Source organism: Equus caballus, chromosome 23 (assembly GCF_041296265.1).
Source record: "Equus caballus isolate H_3958 breed thoroughbred chromosome 23, TB-T2T, whole genome shotgun sequence".
Taxonomy (NCBI): Eukaryota; Metazoa; Chordata; class Mammalia; order Perissodactyla; family Equidae; genus Equus; species Equus caballus.
The window spans coordinates 64,504,852-64,523,201 of NC_091706.1; the positions used below are offsets into that span (position 1 = coordinate 64,504,852).

Genomic DNA, 18,350 nt, shown 5'->3' on the forward strand with positions numbered 1-18,350 from the left:
TTAGAGCAGCGAATACTGAGCTGACTGCTGTGAGGATTCCCTCTCTGATGGTCTCCTCCCAGCCCTGGTTCACTTGCAATGCCAGGTGTGGACGCCGCAGGCCAGGACCCTCAGTTGGAGCCTTTAAGGTTGTGCCACTCCTTTGTGGAAAACTGTATGCCGGAAAAGACCTGTGGGGGTCTGCATGTGCTTTTTGGTGTCATGCCTTGATTTGATCCAAAATTTGTTGTATTTGGCAGTTATTCTTTGTAACTTTGATTTTTCCATGTATTTTCAGTGAAAATGATATTTTCTTCTCTATTGCTCATTCTTTTCGTTAAGTTGGCCACTGGGGAGGGAAGCAAACTTGGCCCAGAATCCTGAAATAAGTTTTTACAAGCTCTTTACATTGTATTCTTAAAACACATCCAGTTTGCTTTAGCGCTTCAACCACATAGCTGTAGATTTGTTATATCTTAATTTGTAAGAAATTAGCAACACAAATTACAAAAGACACAGAATAAAGGGAAAGGTATTTAAAGCATGAATACATGGCACGTAAACATAGACATCATTCTCTTACTCATGCATTAGAAATTTAGATCTGGAAAACAGTTTGGGAAAACAAGACGTCCGTTTGGGATTGCCTCAGAGAAACAAAACTGGTCAAAAACACCAGCGGCCGTGGCTGTGCTCACAGCGTTCTTCGTTCCTCATACAGACGGACGTCGAGGAGAGATGGTGATATGGTCCTGGAGGGAAACGAGCCAGTGCAATGGTGAGTGACTCCCCGTGTGTGAAGTCATCTGCATCGCGTCAGGATGAACATCTGCCACATACACTCTGTGTGGCTACAGTATGCCACAAAAGCATTCTTTGTTTCTCTCTGACCCTTGGTCTCATTTTGTGAGTTGGAGATTGGTTCACAAGATGAGGCTTTTCTGAAGGACCTTCACTGAAGACATTTAATGAAATTTCTTTGCAAGCAATGCTAATCTAATCCAGTGTCTTTGTCTCCACTGTGTTGTTAATCTGACGCGATTCATCGCGCATGGGGAGGGAGGAGGTGCGGGCGGGGAGAGTAATCAAGCTCGCTGGTTTCCAGCCGTCTTCCGTTAGTCTTATCAAGCATCTAAATGCCAGCTTGGGATCAGCCCGCACGCCCCAGAGTTTTCTGCACTTTCACTATCGAAATGACCGGTTACAAAGGAAGAAAACTGACGGTGACTCAAACCAGACTCGGTGCCTGGGTTATAAATTAAGCAGCTGTTATTCCAGCTCAAAGGAAGAGAGGAGCAGTTCATAGTTCAAAAACGTAAACCACAAATTTCATGAAAACACCATTTCGTTTATGAAAGGATGGTTAATTCCATTACGTCTTTCAAATCCATTAGCAACACATGTAAAACCAATTGAGGCCAAAGTGAGAAAAATCTTATCCGTCTCCGGATTTCAAAGCAATTGAAAATGAATACAGAGCAAACTAAAGAATAGCCCAAAGTTTTCCGTTCTTTTTAGCAATTAGAAAATATTTCTGGTTAAAGAGAGAGTATGTTCCAGTGACAATCCTCACAGCTACATAGATGGCAAAGTCTTTCTTCATTTCATCCCTGAATTTACCCTATGTAGTAGGCATTAGTGGCCACCCAGAGATATCAGGTCCGAATCTCTGGACCCTGTAAATGTTACCCTTATAGAGAAAAAGGGTCTTTGCAGATGTGACTAAGTTATGGATCTTTTTTTTTTTGAAGATTGACACCTCAGCTACCATCTGTCACCAATCTTTCTTTTTTCATTCTTTTTCTCCCCAAAGCCCCCCAGAACATAGTTGTACATTTTTAGTTGTAGGTCCTTCTGGTTGTGCTATGTGGGATGTCACCTCAGCATGGCCTGATGAGTGGTGCCATGTCCACACCCAGGATCCAAACCGGCAAAACCCTGGGCCGCCAAAGCGGAGTGCATGAACTTAACCACTTAGCACCGGGGCTGGCCCCTAAATTATGAACCTTACATGATGAGATTATTCCAGATTATCTGAGAGGGCTCTAAATGCCATTACATGTGTTCTCTTAAAAGGAAGTCAGAGGGAGGTGATGCATACACAGAAGAAGAGAGGCCATGCGAAGCTGGAGGCAGAGATAGGAGTGATGTGGCCACAAGCAAAGAAATGCCGGCAGCACTGGAAGTTGGCAAGGAACGGATTCTCTCCCAGAACTTCTGGAGGGAGCGTGGCCCTGCTGAGAGCTGGACTTCAGCCCTGTGAAACTGCTGTTCAACTGGCCTCCAGAACTTTGGGAGAACAAATTTCTGTTGTTTTAAGCCACTAAATTTGTGCTAATTTGCTATGGGAGCAACAGGAAACTAATACACCTTATTTCTGTAGAAATATGGTGTGGTTTTATTTCATCCTCTCCTATCACTTAATTAAATCACAGATATGACAAAACTGAAGCATAAAACAAAGCAAATATTTTGTAGAGTTTGACTACTAAACACTTCTTTAGATAAGTGTACGTAAAAACTGGTCTGTAATTATGTTGTGTCAATGTCTGTTTCCTGGGCTTGATATGTAGTCTAATCACGTATGCTCTTACCATCGGGAGACACTGGTAGAAGTGTACACAGGACTTTTCTGTATTATTTTTACACCTTCTTGTGAGTCTATACTTATGTCAAAATAAGCAGCTAGAGAAAACCTTTTCTATGGTCAGTCTTTTGTTCTTTTGCTCTTTTTATTGATGGTTTCAGGATTGAATGAAAGAAAAAATAAAAGTCCATTTGCTCTTCAAGATAAAATACTCAAATCAGTGGCTTGTGGAATGATAGAGGATTTAATATCCAATTTTTCCAGAAGCAATTGCAGGGGGCGGACAGAGGGAGAATCCTGACTGCTGTGGGAACGCGCGCCAGTGAGAGGGGCACAATACAATCATGCTGCCTTCACTTGCTCAGATGTCTTCGTGGAAAATAATGATATAATAGTCAATGCTGGAAGCCAGCTGGAGAGCTGACTCCAAGGTGTTGTGGTCTTTCTACCAGGATGACCAGTGCCTCTCCTTGACGTGGAAAAAGCCTGGGGCTGGGATGTTACAGGGCCCTCAGGGTGAGAGTTATGTCCTTCCTACAACCAGATGCTAACTGGATAACGCAAGAAGAAACCATCATTTACCAGCCTCCCAGAGCACAGTAACTCAAAACAGTGAATTCCTGAGCATTACAGAGGTAAGGAATACCTAAAAATAATCTTTGGTACCTTCTTTCCTCCTGCCCAACTTTGCCAAGATTCAGCCAAGAAGCCCAATGCCTGTGTGACCTCTTAGAGTTCTGACAAAGCAATATCCCATTCTTGGGGAAATAATTGAACCCTTTGCACTAAGTTACATAAAATAAAGTAACCCTCTGTTCTTCCTCATGTACATTTTCAGGTACTACACTCATTCACTCAACAGGTATTTACGATATTCCAGAGACTATTTTGGGCACCTGGGATACATAGGTGAACAAACAGTGACAAAGATTCCTGCCTTTAGGAGCACACATTCTAGTAGGGAGAAACAAACACAAATTATAAGCATAATAAATTTTAAAACAAAATTTTATATAAGGTAGTAAGAGAAGGGCATATTGAAAAGATGAGATTTGAACAGACTTTAAAGGAGGTGAAGAGCTGAGTCATGTGAATAGCTAGGAGATGAGCACGGCAGATGGAAAAGCCAGTGGAATGGCTCTCAGGTGGGAGCAGCTTCAAGGAAGAGCAAGGACACTCCTGTTCTTGAGCATGTGAGATGGGATACTCTATTACACAAGTTGAAAAGTTTGTTTTAGGTAGAAACAGGGTTAGTTCATCTCTGGCACTGGTTCTCAAACTTTAATGCACATCAGGAAAATGTGGAGAGCTTGTTAAAACACAGATCGCTGGGGAACAGCACTTCCACAATGGTGGAGTGAGAATGGGTTGGCAAATCTTTTCCAAAAAAAGAAATAATAAAACTGGGAAAAATTATCAAAAGACAACTTTTTAAGCCTCTAGAAATCAACCCAAAGCATACATAAAATTGGGAAGGGTTTATTCAATAAATCTACCGAACCCTGGGGAAGAGCAGTCTGTTTGTGGCACTTTTGTCTTGGGCTGGTCCTATTCCCAGCTCACAGTTCTGTCAGTGTGGGGTTTCAATCAGGGCATGCAAACTGTAAGTTTTGCTACCACAGGGTGATGACTTGATTTGGAGCGGAGAGTGGGGAAAACTCCATCCCTCTGGACATTGTGGGAAACAATAGCAAGCCCAGAGGCAAAGGAATGGGGAGCACTACTCCAGTCAGCCTGACATTATAATTCTGGTTTGGGCCAGCTGACTGGCAAACTAGCCACGAATTTAACTGGGAAATCCAGGGAAGGAGACAGCCAGAGTAGACCTTGATTAGCTCCCACATGTTTCTGTCAGAATGAAAGTGTGTGCATATGCACAAAGCTACCTGCACACTCAGAAGAGAACAGAGAGGATCCTAGTGGTCCTCATATCTCTGGTTAAACATGAAGTCATGCACATACAGAGAGGAGACACAAGAGGGCTGGGTAGAAAGTAAGAGCCAAAACAAATTTGTAAATGACATGAATTTTGAATGATTTCCCCAGCCACAGACAGATCTATTGGCAAATAGAGGAAGCCTTACTCATTCAAGATGTTTAAACATAATCCCTGAGCAATCATTGGCGGACGACTAAGGTAAAGTGACGCAGAGTGACCCATAAGAAGTGAAGCATATAAATGAAAACAGAAATAAAGAAAGAGAGAGAGAAACTAAGCAGAGACATCAGTAATCACACACCACAGACGAGACACATACCCCAGAAGTAGTTCAGGTAAACAGCCAAAATAGACAAACAAGCAAAGAAAGAGCAACAGAAACAACCTTTGGGGTGACGCAGGGAGAGAATCATAATTGCTATACTAAATTATCTAAGATGTTCAGTTTTCAACAAAATACTATGAGACATGCTAATAAACAGGGAATTGTGACTTATACTCAGGAAAATAAGCAATTGACAGGAACTGACTCTGTGGAGGCCAAAATGTTGGAGTTTAGAAGACAAAGACTTTGAAGCAGCTCTTATAAATACGTTCAAAGAACTAAAGAAAAAAGAATAAAGAAAAAATTGAAGAGATTCATGAACAGAAAAAATGAGAGCCTCAGAGACCCATGGGACACCATCAGATGCATAAACATTTGTGTAATAGAAGTCCCAAAAGGATAGAAGAGAGGGAAATGGGCAGAAAAAATATTTGATGAAAGAATGACCCCTACAATTCCAAAATTTGATTTAAAAAAACCTTAATCTATAGATTTAAGAAGCTCAACAAACTCCAAGTAGGATAAACACAAAAAGACCCATACCTAAAAACCTTGTGGTCAAACTGTTGTCAAAGACAAATGTTGAAAGCAAGAGTAAAACGACTCAGCACATAATGGCAAAATCAGTATGATTAAAAACTGACAGAAACAATGAGGATCACAAGGCAATGGAACGGCACATTCAAAGTGCACAAAAGGAAAAAAACCCCATCAATCAAGAATTCTATATCCAGAAATGTTACCCTTCATAAATTAAGACAAAATAAAGTGGCTTCCAGATGAGCAAAGGCTAAGACAATTCACTGCTAGCAAACCTGTCTTACAAAAAATACTAAAGAAGCCTTCCATCTGAAAGAAAATGACACTGGACAGTAGCTAGCTCATATCCACACACAGAAATAGAGAGCACTGGAAAAGGGAAATATGTTGGCAAATATAACAGACTATAGATATTTTTCCTCCTTCTTTTATCTGATTTTAAAGACATAATATTGTACAAAACCATAATTATGAAACTATATTATTGGGCTTATATAAAGATGTCATATATGTGACAATAGCACAAAGAAGCTATATTTGAGCAAAGTTTCTTTATATTATGGAATTAATATTATATTAATCTGAAGTAGATAGTAATAAAGATGTATATGGCAAAACTGAGAGCATCCCTTAAGAAAATAAGCTGAACGATATAATTAAAAAACAAAGGAAATAAAATGGTACACACAAAAATATTAATTTAGCACAAAAAAGTCAGTAAAGGAGGAAGTAAAAAAGAAAAAAGACCTAAGGCGTATAGAAAATAAATTAAAAAATGGCACACATAATTAATCAACAGTACATTAAATGTGAATGGTTTAAACAATCCAACCAAAAGAGACAAGTTGTCAGGCTAAATTTCAAAAAAAACCAAAAGCAAAACAAGATCCAATATATGTTGTCCATAAGAGATATACCGTAGATTCAAAAACACAACAGTTTTAGAATACAAGGATAGAAGAGACACATTATGCAAACAGCAACCATAATAGAGCCAGGGTAGCTACACCGATATCAGGTAAAATAGAATTTGAGAAAAAAACTATTAGAGACAAAGAGGAATATTTTATAATGATAAAAGGGTCAAAAGTATCAGGAAGACATAATAATTATAAACATATACACCTTTAATAATAAAGTCTTAAAATATCTGAAGCAAAACCTGACATAATTTAAAAGGAAAATAAAAAAGTCAACAACTGTGGTCAAAGATTTCAATAACCCTCTTTCAATAATTAATCAAAATTATATAGAAAATCATTAAGGATGCAGAAGACTTGAACAGCACTATCAACCAGCTTGCCATAACAGGCATATAGAGAGAATTCCACCCAACAAGGGCAGAATACACATTTTTTCAAGTGCACGTGTAACATTCCCCAGGATAGACCCTATGCTAGGCCGTAAAACAAATGTCAACAGATTTTAAAAGATTGAAATCTTGCAGAGTATGCTGTCCAACCACAATACCTTACATTAGAAGTCAACAACAGAAATTTAGGAAATCTCCTAATATTTCAAATTAAATAACACATTTCTGAAAGACCATGGATCAAAGAAGATATTGCAAGACATATGAGAAAATATTCTAAACTAAATTAAAATGAAAACACAATATATCAAAATCTATGGGATGCAGGTACAGCAAAGATTAGGGTACAATTTATTGCTTTAAGAATCTATATTAGGAAGGATCTTAAATCCATAACCTAAGCATTCATGTTAGGAAGCTAGAATAAAAGAGCACACTAAATGCAAAGCAAGTGGAATGAATGTATAATAAAGATTTGAGTAAAATATTGTATGATTTCATATATATGAAAAGTCCAGACAAGGCAAATCTATAGAGACAGAAAGTAGATTAGTAGAAGGAAGGGGGTTCATGGAGATTAACAGTAAAGGTGCACGAGGGATCTTTTTGGGGTGATGAAAGTGTTCTAAAATTGATTTATGATAACGATTGCTGTATTAGCCAGGGTTCTCCAGAGAAACAGAACCAATAGGCTGTGTGTATATAGAGAAAGACATTTATTTTAAAGAATTGGCTCACACGATTATGGAGATTAAGAAGTTCCAAGATCTGCAGTCTGTAAACTGGAGACGTGGGAGAGCCAACAGCGTGGTTCCAGTCTGAGTCTGAAGGACTGAGAACCAGGAGAGCCAAGGTGTGAGCTCTCGTCTGAAAGCGGCAGACTTGAGACTTGAGAAGAACCTCTTTCAGTTTGAGTCTGAAAGCAGGAAAATACGGGTGTCACAGCTCAGGCAAGTAGGCAAGCAGGAGTTCCCTCTTACTCAGCCTTTTTGTTCTGTTCAGGTCTTCAATTGATTGGATGAGGCCCACCCGTGTTAGGGAAGGCACTCTGCTTAACTCCCTCTCCTGATTCAAACGTTAGCCTCACCCAGAAATGCCCTCACAGACCCACCAGAATTAATGCTTGACCCGATATCCTGACACCCTGTGCCCCAGTCAAGTTGACACATAAAATTAACCATTTGTGCAACTTTGTAAATTTACTAAAACATCTTTGAATTGCACACTTGAAATTTGTGATTTATATGACATGTAAAATATGCCTCAACAAAGTTATTAATAAAAGAAAACAAAAACAATAAAGAAAATCAATAAAATGAAAGGATGCTTCTTTGAAAAGATCAACTAAATTGACAAATCTTTAGCTAGCTTGACCAGGAGATGAAGAGAGAAGATAGAAATTACCCAAATCAGGAATGAAAGATGGGGTGTCTCTACCAACTGTGATAGGCTGAGGGCAGCTCCACCACCAAGACGTCCATGTCCTAATTTGCAGAACCTGTGAGCGTTACCTTACATGGCAAAAGAGAACTTGTAGATGTCATTAAGTTAAGGATCTTCAGATGGGGAAATTATCTTGGCTTATGCAGCTGGGCCCTAAATGTAATCACAAGTGGCCTTAATAAAGGGGAAGGCAAGAAGGTCAAAGTGCAAGAAGGAGATGGGCAATGGAGGCAGAGATTGAAGTGATGCCCTTTGAAGACAGAGGAAGCGACAACAAACAAAGAAATATGGGCAACCTCTAGGAGTTAGAAAAAGCAAAGAAATGGATTCTGCCCCGGAGACTCCAGAAAAAAATGCTGGTCTGTTGACACCTTCATGTTAGACTTCTGATCTTAAGACTGCAAGAAAATGAATTTGTGTTGTTTTAAGCCACCAAGTTTGTAGTAATTTGTCAAAGTTGAAGTAGGAAACTAATATAGTGATCCTAGAGAAATCAGAAGGATCATAAGGCCACATTATGCCAAAAATGAGACGACTTAGATAAAAGACATAAATGACCAAAACTGACGCAAGAAGATGGAGAAATGACCTATAACTTGATTTAACTTTAAATGACTTGAATAATCTATAAAAATAAAATATTGGGTTAGTAATTAAAAACCTTCCCAAAGGAGAGCAGCGTCAGCAAGACAGTGGGGGCCTAGGAAACTCCAGGCCCTCATTCACCTGTGGGAACATTCAAAACAGCTAGAGAATGGCTAAAGTAACTGTATAAGATCTCTGGAAATCAGTTAAGATCTACAGCAACCAAGAGAATGCCCAATCAACAAAAAGCCACAAATTAGTAGGAAATTTCTTGGCACTTTTACTGGCCATCGTCCCCGCCACTTTCCAGCACAGTGCAGTGAAGAGAAACAAACCAATTTCTGGTCCTCTCCCTTGGGCCAGGAGGCAAAGAGCAGAATTTCTTTGCGACATTCTAACCTGTGTGTGAGCTGGAGTTCAGACAGGGAAAGGTGGCATAGTTGGATCTCAGACTGGCAAAAGCCACAGAAGGCAGTGGTGGGTACCATGGCATGTGAAAACTACAGGGGACCTGCAGACCTAGAGACACCTGGGGGAAGAGATTACAGGCAGAGGAATTGGATAGAACATCTAAGGGAAAGTGGGAAAAATGCAAACACACAGGCCCAGTCAGGACACATACCCAGAAAAGACCTTATGCCTTCAACTCAGGCTGATCCCAACGCCTGGAACATGCCCTGCTAACAAGTCTTTTCTGCCAGATGGCAAAAATCAGGAGCGGTGGTTGTTTTTTCAAATGTCCAATTTTCAACAAAAGATCAGAAAGCTTGCAAAGAAACAGGAAGACATGGCCCATTCAAAGTAACAAAGTAAATCTCCAGAAACCGTCCCTGAAGAAACAGACATTGGACTTACTGGACAAAGACTTTGAAAGAACTGTCTTAAATATGGTTAAAGAGCTAAAAGGAAAACGTTGGGGCTGGCCCCGTGGCCGAGTGGTTAAGTCCGCGCGCTCCGCTGCAGGCGGCCCAGTGTTTCGTTGGTTCGAATCCTGGGTGCGGACATGGCACTGCTCATCAGACCACGCTGAGGCCGCGTCCCACATGCCACAACTAGAAGGACCCACAACGAAGAATATACAACTATGTACCGGGGCGCTTTGGGGAGAAAAAGGAAAAAATAAAAAAAAAAAATCTTTAAAAAAAAAAAAAAGAGCTAAAAGGAAAACGTGGATGAAGAACTAAAGGAATTCAGGAAAACGAAATGAAATATGAAAAAAAGGGGACTATTAACAAAGAGACAGAAATTATTTTTAAAAAGAACCTAACAGAAATTCCAGAGCTGAAAAATACAGCATTATGCTGATACCAAAGCCAGACAAAGACACTACAAGAAAAGAAAAACTACAGACCAATTCCCTTTATAAATACTAATGCAAAATCCTCAACAAACACTAGCAAACTGAAAACAACAGCATATTAAAAGGATTATACACCATGACAGAGAGGGTTTTATCCCTGGAGTGCAAGAATAGTTCAACGTACAAAAATCAATTGATGTAATACACCACACTAACAAAATGAGGGCAAAAAAAAGACACGATCATCTCAAATGATGCAGAAAAAGCATTTCACAAAATTCAACACCCTCACATGATAAAAGTGCTCCAGGAATAGAAGGAAACGACATCAACAGAGTAAAGGCAATATATGAAAAACCCACAGCAAACATCATACTAAATGGTGAAAGAAGGAAAGCTTTTCCTTCAAAATCAGGAACAAAATGAGGAGGGCTGCTTCCACCAGCTACATCCAACACAGAATGGGAAGCCATAGCCAGAGCAATTAGGCAAGAACAAGAAATAAAGGATATCCAAATTAGAAAGGAAGAAATAAAATTATCACTGTTCGCAGGCATGATCTTGTCTGTAGAAAACCCTAAAGATTCCACAAAGAGAAAATTGTTAGAACCAATAAACTAATTCAGCAAAATTGCAAGGTATAAAAATCATTTTCATCTCTATATACTAACACTGAACAATCTGAAAGAGAAATTAAGAAAACAATTCCATTTACAATAGCATCAAAAAGAATAAAATACTTAGGAATAAACTTAACCAGGGAGGTAAAAGACTTATGTACTGAAAACTATAAAATGTTGCCGAAGGAAATAAAAGAAGACACAAATAAATGAAAAGACATCCCATCTTCACATACTGGAAGACTGTATATTGTTAAGACATCAATACAACCCAAAGCCATCTACAGATTCAATCCAATCCCTATCAAAATCCTAATGATATTGTTTTGCAGAAAGAGAAAAATTCACTCTAAAATTCATATGGAATCTCAGGGGACCCTGAAGAGCCAAAATGATCTTGATAAAGAAAAACAAAGTTGGAGGTCTCACAATTCCTGATTTCAAAATTGAATACAAAGCTACAGTAATCAAAACAGTGTGGTTCTGTCATAATTCAAACATATAGACCAATGGAATAGAACACAGAGACCCTGGAAATAAACCCTTGCATATATGGTCGAATAATTTTGACAAGATACCAAAACCACCCAATGGGGAAAGGACAATCTTTTCAACGAATCGTGTTGAAACTGGAAATCCACATGCAAAAGTTGGACCTTTACCTAATACTATGTACAAAAATTAACTTAAAATGGATTGAAGGCCCAAACATAAGGGCTAAAACTATGAAACTTACAAAAGAAAACACAGGAGAAAAGTTTCAGGACATTGGATTTGGCAATGATTTCTCGCATATGACACCAAAGCACAAGCAACAAAAGAAAAAGTAGATAAATTAGATTCATCAAAATAAAAACTTTTGTTCATTAAGGGACACATCGACAGAGTGAAAAGGCAACCTAGAGAATGGGATAAAATATTTTCAAACTGTGTAACTGATAAGGGATTAGTATGCAGAACATATAAATAACTCCTACAGTTCAATAAAAACAAATTTTAAAAATGGGCAAAGGACTCAAACAGACATTTCTCCATGGAAGATGTACAAGTGGTCAACAAGCACATGAAAGATGCTCAACATGACTAGTCACTAGGGAAATGAAAATCAAAACCACAATGAGATACCATTTCACACCCGTTAGGATGACTGCTATCAAAAACGAACAGAAAATCACAAGTGTTGGGGGGGATGTGGAGAAATTGGAACCCGTGTGCTTTGCTGGTGGGAACATCAAACAGTGTAGACACTGTGGAAAGCAGTGCGGCAGCTCCTCAAAAGTTAAACATAAAACTACCATGTGATCCAGCAATTCCACTTCTGGGTGTATACCTTAAAAAGGGTATATATCTTTCAGCAGAGATTCTAACAAATATTTATACACCCATTTCATAGGAGCATTATCCACAGTAGCCAAAATGTAGAAGCAATGCAAGTGCCCATCAACAGATGAATGGATAAACAGAATGTGGTATATACATAAAATGGAATATTACTCAGTCTTACAAAGGAAAGAAATACAACACATGCTATAGCATGCATGAACTTTTATGGGTGAGACATTATGCTAAGTGAAACAGGCCAGTCTCAGAAGGACAAACACTGCATGATTCCACATACATGAAGTACCTAGAGTAGAAAAATTCCTAGAGACAGAAAATAGAGTGCTGGTTGCCAAGGGCTGGGGGAGGGGAAAACGGGGAGTTATTGTTTCAGGAATATGAAGTTTCATTTTGGAAAGGTGGAAAAGTTCTGGAGATGTGTGGTGGAGATTGTTGCACGACAATGTGTGTGTACTTAATGCTGCAGAACTCTACACTTTAAAATTATAAAATGGTAAAGTCTATGTTATCTATATTTTATCACAACAAAAAAAAGAAAGAGAGAAAAATCTTCCCACGAAGAAAAATTCCTGAACCAGATGGCTTCACAGGTGAATTCTATCAAATAATACCAGTCCTTCACAAACTCTTTGAGAAAATAAAGGAAGGACTCATTGTATGAGACCAGTATTATCCCAGTAACAGAGCTAGACAAAGACATCACAAGAAAAGAAATACACAAATCAATGCTCCTGATACTTATGGACAGAAAAATTCTCAATGAAATATTTCAAACTTAGTCCAGCAACATATAAAAATGATTATTCACTATGACCTGATGAGACTTATCTCACAAATGCTTTACCCCTGATTCAGGAACAAGACAAGGATATCTACTTTTTCCACTCCTGTTCGACATAGTACTAAAGTTCTAGCCAGAGGACTAAGGCAAAGACAGAAAATGCAAATTAAAGGCATCAGATTGGAACAAAGAAATAAATCCATCTTCATTCACAGATGATATAATCCTGTAAATAGAAACATCTACATATCCCATTAAAAACCTACTAGAAATAATAAACAAGTTCAGCAGCATCACAGGACACAAGATGAATATGCCAAAACCAATTGTATTTCTATACACTAAGAAAATAATCCCATTCATAATAGCACCAAAAAGAATAAAAACTCAGGAATAAATTTAACAAAAGAAGAGCAACTCTTATACACTATTAAATTATACGAAAATGTGAAGGACCCGTAATTTTGAAAAAGAACAAACTTGGCAGATTTACATCCCAGTTTCAAACTGCCCTATCAAGCTGCAGCAATGAAGACCTGTGGCACTGACATCCACATAGATGCAGAGGCCAACGGGAGAGAAGTGGAAGTCCAGACACAAACCTGACATTGTGGTCAACTGATTTACAACAAAAGTGCAGACACAACTCAGTGCAGGAAGACAGTTTTCAGTGTGTGGGTGCAACTGAAGAGCTCTATGCATAAAGAGCAATCTAGACAAGGAGTCAACAAATTTTTCGGTAAACAGCTAGATAGTAAAATTTTGTGCTTTGCGGCCGTATGACATCTGTAGCAACTCCCCAGTTCTGCTGTTGTAATGAATTCTTTCATGTTCCCTTGAAGGGCAGTTGAGATTTCTTTCTCTCCTCATGAGCGATGGTGCTAAGGAAGATGTTTGAACGTGTAGACTTTGGTCTCAGGGCACTTGAACCAAAGATCACAACTGGAAGAAGACGACAAAGACACCTAATGTGGGGACATCTTCATCATCTGAATATATTATTTGGTGTAATGCACAATGGTGCATCAAAGCTACAATGAAAGGAGCAAATAGGATTGATAAACTTTCATATTAAAGCAAGGTAAAAAAAAAAAAAAGGAAAGAATTAAATTGGGAATATCAACTTAAACTTTTGACCTTTCTGCTCTGTCACTCAACTGTCTGGTAGTCCCTGTGTCACCCACTCTCCCTTGGAGTGCTCATGTGAGATGAAACACGCACCCCTAGCACTCAGTTCTCTTCCCAACTGTCAGTATACGGGGCCCGGAAGGCAAGTGAGTCTGCTTGGGGTAAGTGAGCTGGAGATGAGTCTGGAACACATTGTTGTCAGAAAGCAAAGATGCCAGTGCAGCTGGACCTGGGGTGGTGTGAAAAAGGCAAAAAAAAAAGGAAGTCATCCTGACTAGGAGGTCCCCGAAGGGATGAATTGAGCATCAAAAGAAATCAAAGATTTGGATCCACTGGAACCAATTTGAGTGTACGAAAGGCCATAAGTTCTTGCTAATGTGCAAAAGGGATAAATCACGTCAAATATGCTGGAGAAGAGGTATGCCTCCAACGTGAGTTTGTACTTCAACGCGGGGCTGTGAAGGGATGCCCCCAACATCAAAAAGAGGTCAAAAAGGGCCAGATTACGCCACGGTTTTCTTTTGTTAAGTGAAACACTTGATTTTTTAAACTCAGTTCTTCTCAAAGTGTGGTTCACAGATCGCTAGTGTTCTGCAAGCTCCTATCTTTTCATAATAACGTTAAGATGGCATTCGTCTTGTTCACGCTCATCCTTCCAGGAGCTTGCAGTAAAGATGATCCAGAGACTACGCAACCTGTGAGGTCACAACAGAGTCAACACCAAGTGGTGACGAGATCCCGCCACGCATCTTCCAAGCTGACAGGAAAAAGATTCACGAGAACGTGAAACTCTGCCACTCTGCTCAGAATTTGTTTTGTTTTGGACTTTTTTCTTTGACTTAAAATGTGTTATTTGTGTTAATATGTAACAGATTTATGATTGTTACTTTACTTGAAATAACAAATTTTTGAAGTTTCTCAGTTTTAATTTCTAGTACAGTAAATATCAGTAAACAAATAATAAACAGAAGCTCTTTGGGGTCTTCAATTCTTTTTAAGATCATAAAGGGATCCTGAGACCAAAAAGTGTGAGAACTACTGGTTTAACTGACGCATTTTCTTCTTCTTACCATTCAATTCAAGTAGTTATTGCAGGAGGGGTAGGCAACTGTTTTGTTTTCTGTCTCAGATGCAAGAAATGTTTTAAAAAGAAGAGAAAATCAGCCCTGCTGAGTCGACTGTGCCAGAATATATAGCCTTCTTCAGGGTGATTGACAGATGGAGTTCAGAAGAGCCTGCAGCCCCTGCCCGCCACCCTCTGGGGTGGGGGAGGGTGCCCCTGGGAAATGCAGTGACTCAGAAAGAACTCAGGAGTGGGTTTTAGTCTCTTGCACCGAGGGACCAGTCAAGTTCATAGCTGGTCTCCAGAAAAGTCGAGAGGATGCAAGAGGATATAACCAGCCCAGAGAATGCCAAGGAGAGCTTCCCAAAGCAGCTGATGGAGTCCTCCCCACCAGACGGGGTCATCCAGCTGGGTGCCTTCTGCCGGACTCCAGGGCTGCCTGTGGGGCTCCCTGCAATAGGAGGACATTGCGTGTGTGTCCTCTGAATTCCTTTAAAGGAACTGGCATGCCTTGTTGGTGTCTGTTCAAGTCTTTCTGTCAGTCATAACACCTTTTGATAACCACAGAGATTGACAAGCCTTATGACAGAGCAATTACAAACCACAACAGAACCTTTAGGGCAAAGTTGAAAACTGACATGGTTTTTAGCAGGAGGCCAATTACCCTGTCCTTCAAATATTCTCCCCAAACTTCCAGCTCTTCCATCCGGAAAGTGAAAAAGCCTGTTGGGATAAGGTAATTTTCAAGAATGCCTCATTTAAACAACAGCTCCACTGACAGGGAGTGTTGCATAACAACTAACAATAGATGGCGTTTCAAAAGACAAAGTGCTCCAGAGACATCTGGCAAGGCGGTAAACATCTGCCGGAAGCGAAGCCTCCTCCTCATTGCAGAACCTCTCACGCTGTCAGAAGACAGAGATAAGATCTGGCAAAGTCAGATAAGGGAGGATAGAGGAAATCCGAAATCATGACCTTCAAACCTCTCTAGATACTGAGAACAAGACAGTACTGAACATAATTAAAATTTTGGGAAATTTAAAGCAATCAATCATTACTGCATACACGACATTAATCCATGAAATTCAAATTTACCCCCAGAAACATACACGAATTAAGAGCTGTTGGCTAACAGTCCTTCTGCTCCGTGGCATAGATCCTCTAAGAGGGACAGCACACTGGAAGGTCATGTTCACTGGTCTTCCACTACACTATGGCAACGTGCTTACTGGGGATTTAGTAGGAAGTGGATGAAGCCTGCCCTCTGAAGAAGCCCTCAGTGGAGAACAGGCAGAAAGCACGTGTGTGCAGGACAGAGCACCGGGAGGGCAAAGGCTGGGAAGGAGGACTGGGGCGTCTTTCATCCTCTCTCCGTGCCCAGTACTGAGCGTGGGGCTCGGCAGACGGTCAGTGCTCGATAACATTCCATGAAGGACTGAGGAACGTGTAATTAAATTGGATTTTACCCTCAAAAGGGAGAAATGGAAATCAGAGAACAGTTGTGAGAAGGAGATTGGAGAGGAAGAAAGAGAAGTTTAGCAGTATCTTTGTGTTTTTCCAGGATAAAACAGAGCCTGGAGCTTTCCGGGTGTCTAGAATATTCTACTCGTTGGAATGTATTCCCTGTGTCTACTTCTTCAGTCTTCCTTTGTGCTCCTGGAAAGTTTTGTAAAGAAATGACTTCTATCTCTCTCTTTTAAATCTTTGTTCTTTTAAATCTGTTTAAAAAGCAGAAAGTACTAGAAGTGGGCTTGAAAGGAAGTTAATGCCGGCTAATGGATAACTCATTCAAATTAGAGGAAGATTGTGTTTCACAGTTGAGAAGAAATAGTCAGATGAAGAAAACAATCTCCTCTTGATTGGGGAAAAAACAGAAGATACCACACAATGTGTCCATCTTTGGGTTTCCACTTATGAGAATCATACCTACTTTGCTATTGTGCAGATTACACGAAATAAACAGAAAGTACTCAGCATGCCATATGTCCTCAATGAATGCTAGCGCCCATCATTCTTCCTTTGATTTGGAGATGGGGTCGAGTCCTCATGTGCTTTTTAAAATCTATTTGAATAGATGTTTTTAGAGTATTTTAGGTTTACAGAAAATTACACAGAAAGTCTAGAGACTTGCCCTATATCCCCCTCCCTCGCCCACGTCGATGATTGCTGACATCTTGCGTTGATGTCATACATTTATTACAATTGGTGAACCAATGTTGATACATTATTAACCAAATAGTCTGCATTAGGGTTGACTGTTCTATGGGTTTTGCCAAATGCATAATAGCATTTATCCGCCATTACAGTATTACACAGAGTAGTCTCACTGCCCTAAAAATCTCCCGTGCTCCGCTTATTCACCCCCCTCCTCCCTAAGCCCTGGAGCCACTGATCTTTTTACTCTCCCCACAGTTCTCCCTTTTCCAGAATGTCATAAGGTTGGAATCATCCGGTATGTATCCTTTTCAGACTGGCTTCTTTCACTTACTGACGTGCATTTAAGCTTCCTCCATGTCTTGCATGGCTGGATGGTTCATTTCTGTCTATCGCTGAGTAATAGCCCATTGCCTGGACTCATATGCATCTTGAATACCAATCATCAGCTGTAGTTTCAAGCATTAGAGTTAGGGGAAACTCATAGTTTTAAGCATGATGGTTAGGAAAAATTTGACGTCTCAGGGTAAACGTAGTGGTTAAAAACTGTAGCTTTTGCTATGAAACATAGTGGGTGTAGCAATACTCAACATTTGAAAACGATAAGTGAGCGCAGTGTATAACAAGTATTGTGTCTGACACTCTCAACCCTAGGGATAGAGTGACAAAGACACAGACAGGCCTCTGCCGTGTTGCCTCCCTGCCCATCTTGGATGCTCCCACACTGCTGGGTGGCAGCACTGGGACTCAGACCCAAGAATCCGGCTTTGGGTCTAAATTCTTCACAGTCAAGCTCTGCTGCCTTTAGCAGCAGTCCAGTGGGAGAGCAGAGAATGAAGTGAATGATAACAGCACAGTGTGGTAAGCCTGGTGATAAGGGGATCGTGTGGTTCTGAGGGAGCACCAGGACCGCTTCTCCTAGTTCTGGCTGCAGGCGGCGAGGCGGGGGCCAGGAAATGCTTGCTTGAGGAAGCAGCACTCTCGATGCTGTCTGAAATGTGAGAAAGCTGTGACTGCCACTCTCTGAGATGTGACTGTGAGCCAGTCCTGGACTTCTCAGTGCCTCAGTGTCCTGCCTGATGATGAGAGCAGCCACCTTATTGGGTTTCGTGAGGTCTGAGTGAGAATCACAGCACATGGAGGAGAGCCACTTGTTCGCTGAGATGAGGATAACGATGATTCCCTAATTTCCTGCTGGGTCCTCACCTGGCCCTGGCCTCCTTCTGAGGCCATCACTCTTCCTTCCTTCCTTC

At 40.3% G+C, this 18,350-nt stretch overlaps 1 long non-coding RNA gene across 1 annotated transcript; it reads left to right on the top strand.

Annotated features, from left to right (window-relative positions):
- Window positions 1-633: 633 nt before the first annotated feature.
- LOC138920356 (uncharacterized) lies at window positions 634-2,775 on the top strand. Its single transcript, XR_011431402.1, has 2 exons — window positions 634-757; window positions 2,056-2,775. It is a non-coding gene; the product is annotated as an uncharacterized lncRNA (long non-coding RNA).
- Window positions 2,776-18,350: the final 15,575 nt, after the last annotated feature.